Source organism: Haliaeetus leucocephalus, unplaced genomic scaffold, assembly GCF_000737465.1.
Source record: "Haliaeetus leucocephalus isolate CR32 unplaced genomic scaffold, Haliaeetus_leucocephalus-4.0 Scaffold235, whole genome shotgun sequence".
Classification (NCBI taxonomy): Eukaryota; Metazoa; Chordata; class Aves; order Accipitriformes; family Accipitridae; genus Haliaeetus; species Haliaeetus leucocephalus.
This window is the reverse complement of record NW_010972671.1, coordinates 44,750-48,694: the sequence shown is the minus strand read 5'-3', so window position 1 is coordinate 48,694 and position 3,945 is coordinate 44,750.

Genomic DNA, 3,945 nt, shown 5'->3' with positions numbered 1-3,945 from the left:
TAACCCCCAGCCAGTAAAAAAACATCATGAAGCCACTCCCTCACTCCTCCCCCCCGGCACTGGTGGGATGAGGAGGAGAAAATATAAAGAAAAGCTTGTGGGTTGAGACAAGGCCAGGGAGGGATCACTCACCACTTATGGTCATGGGCAAGACAGGCTCAACTTGGAGAAGAAACAAAATCAATTTAATTTACTACAAATCAAATGAAAACAAGGACAATGAGAAATAAAACCGAATCTTAAAACACCTTCGCCCCACCCCATGCTTCCCTCCTTCCTGGGCTCAACTCCACTCCTGATTTTCTCTACTTCCTTCCCCGCAGTGGCACAGGAGGACAGGGAATGGGGGTTGGGGTCAGTTCATCACACCTTGTCTCTGCCACTCCTTCCTCCTCAGCGGGAGGACTCCTCACTCTTCCCCTGTCCCGGCATGGGGGCCCTCCCACAGGAGACAGTTCTCCACGAACTTCTCCAACATGAGTCCTTCCCACGGGCTGCAGTTCTTCACAAACTGCTCCAGCGTGGGTCCCTTCCATGGGACTTCCATGGGGTGCAGTCCTTCAGGCACCGACTGCTCCAGTGCGGACTTTTCCATGGAGTCATGACCATCTTGGGGGGACATCCCACTGCTCTGGCGTGGGCTCCTCGCCAGGCTGCAGGTAGGCATCTGCTCCCCTGCTAACCTCCATGGGCTGCAGGGGCATCAACCTCCTCTGGCGCACGTCCTCCCCCTCCTTCTTCACTGACCTCATTGTCTGCACAGGGGTTTCTCTCACATTCCAATCACCTCCCCCACTGCAGGTTTCCCCTTCTTAAATCTGTTCTCCCAGAGGCACTACCACTGTCACTGATGGGGTCGGCCTGGGCCAGAGGCGGGTCCAACTTGGAGCCGGGGAAGCTTCTAGCAGCTTCTCACAGGAGCCACCCCTGTGGCCCCACCCCCACTACCAAAAACCCCACCATACAAACCCCAAACAATGATGAAACCTAAAACTTTTACATTTGCCTTTGAAGTCTGCCAGTCTTGTTCTGTGGCTATTGCATGAATGAAGATAAATTTAGTTATGGAAAGAAAAGAAAGGAATTGAGCTGTTTAATCTTCTTATACTGATAATTGCAAGCTGTGATAATTCTTTATACTCTGCTTTATTGCTTTCATATGACAAGGGTTAGAAAACCCTCAGTATTTTAATTTAAACACATTCTGCTATTTTTAGAGATTGCTTCTTACATTTTTCCTTGTATTTTACTGATCAGCAAATTTGGGGGAAGGTGGAAATGTCATTATTCTCAGACACAGAGTCTCAGACAGTTTTAGTTTTTCTTCCTTGTTATAAGTAATAAACCAAATGGTCATCTAGTGCATATTTCACCAGACAAAATCTGCCAGGCCTCAGAAGGTGATCTTGGTTTCCCCTCTGCATCCCCATTGTTGTGGTTGAAGATTTTGCTTTGCACTGAAGACTAGTGGCTGAGAAAAGTTTATGGCATAAAGTGGAACAGGGAAGCAAAGCAGTCTTTTTGTAATCTTGTGGATTTGTCATGCTTTATGTCCTGCCTGTTATCGTAAGGAAATGTACTCTGACCTGCTTTTCCCTATGTTTTACCTTCCTTATAATGTGTTTCTATGTAAAAGCAAGAACTCTGAAGTAAGAGATTTCGGGGGGGGGGGGGTATTTAAAAATCTGACTTTGTTAAATGAAGGTGTTCAGACCATTTGCTTTATAGCACTTGTGGCGCTTGGTACAGAGAAGGTCACAAAATCGTCTTTCAAGGGGCCTCCAACATGAACACAGAGGTTACTGCAACTAGTGATTTCCTTAACAACATTTATTTGAATACTAACCCAAGAAAGCTGAAGACTTCACAATTGCCCATGGAACAGAAGTCTTGTAAAGACATGAAAATGTGAAACTTTTTCCTAAGCAACAATGTTAAGCCTTCGCCTCACATGCAAGAGGTAATAACGTAAGCAAATACGTTGCCATTATCCAGATAAAAAACAAGTTCATATCTGCAGGGTTTTCCTGGCAGTTCATAGATTTTCCTTACTACCCTACAAACTCAGGAAACAAAAAAAAGAAGAACACTGTCACTGAAAAATTACTCCTCAGTCGGGGCTTTATTGTATATTCAAAAGTCATACTACATTTCAGTATTTCTCCTAACTAGTAAGAAGGAAGGAGAAATTCTCATCCTGAAGCAGGAATTATATGGGATATGATGCACTAAATCTAGTTAAGCATCAACTAAACTCAACTGAAGATCATTTTTGCAAAAGGTATTCTTCTTCCATAGTTTTAAACTTTCAGTGAGGCTGGATGAAACAGTAATTAAGAATAAGTATTATGAAGAGATGATGGAGAGAAAAGCAAAAGAAAATTTTTGTGGGATCAAGGACTGTAATTATGGTAGGATTTGGAGATGGGGATTCAGTCTTGTTTCTTGTGCACCACAGTGAAAATTAACAGCATAATTCTTCCACTATTTTCATCTTCATTTGTTCCTTCTTATGTTTTATTTATTGCAGGAGAGGTCAGGAGAGGCTTAAACGATAGTGCCTTGGCTACTTTTAAAGCAAGCTTTATTGTAGGGGTTCATTGCATCTTAACTGAAGATGTCACTGTTACTCTAATTTATAAAGACATTATAAAATGTCTCAATGAATGCAATCTTCAAATCCTTCCTATATTCTGAACTTTAAATTTTACTCTTATAAAGCATCCTTTCATGTGAATGGAAGATCAGAACATGACAAGTTCACCCAAATGCACTACAGAAGCATATTAGATGGATGTTTTGTTTGGAATCACAAGGAAAAGTTACTATTGACATTAAGTTCAAAAGTCTCACCAGGACATAAAAAGAATTTTTCTATGTCTTATTAACTTGCTTTTATAACCATATTTTTAGATTAGAATCAGAGCTGGGGCTTTTTGTATTAAAGAAATATAAATCAATTAGTCTAAAGCTGGAGTTAGAAACCTTTGTTCGTAAATCTAAAGGAATCCTTATGATATTTGTTTACCCTGGAGCCATTGAAAGTTGCCAGAGTAGAAAGAAGCACTGAAGAAAGGGACCATTCAGAAAGGCTGAGTGATGAGAGATTACTTCCAAGTATTCACTTCATCTCTTTTGAGTAGCAGGTCTGATGATTTTTTTCTATTGCTAGAGGTACCTTGTACCCAGTTTTTATTTTTCATGTTTTTGTAAAACAAAGCTCTAAAGTTTGGGATCTGATGTGTTTTTTGGTATGCTCACTTTGAAGCAAAAAACTTAACCAATTGAAATATGCAATAAACACATGAACATTGAAGAGCAGATAAAAAGCCCTTAAAGCAAATTTCAAAAGCTGTTAAAGGGGTCACAGAACTGATGTAAGTGCCAAAATTGGTCATTCCAGAAGCACGTGGATCTGAGTTAACAAGTTTTATAAATCTGAACAAAGCAGGAAAGGAAGAGAAACATGTATTTTTATAATATAGGTGTGTATGTCATTCAATGTCTTGTCCTGCGGAGCACCTGCTTCTTATGTGCTAGACAGTTGTTTGGAACAGTGTCAGAGAGACTTCATGACAAATTGGATTTGTAGCACTGTGCAAACACTGAACACAATATGTGGCTCAGAAGCTCTATCACTGAAAGAGGATGCAGTTGAAAACTCCCAGTTAACATGAATACAAACAGAAAACCATCTGTACAGCACCTGCAAAGGGTTTAATTATGTTCCAGTACTGCACTGCAGCTGATGGAGAGTTACAGCTGTATTTGCTGCTGCACATCCTTTTGGGATGTGTGTAGAAGGGTGATACAGTCTGCAGTTGCTTGAAATCAGCAGCCAATTTGCCATCTGTCTTTCAGTCAGAATGTGACCTACTCCAAGTGCATCCAAAATCTGACCTTAAGTGAACATGACAAATAGTGGACAATGCTCTTGGCAGTAGC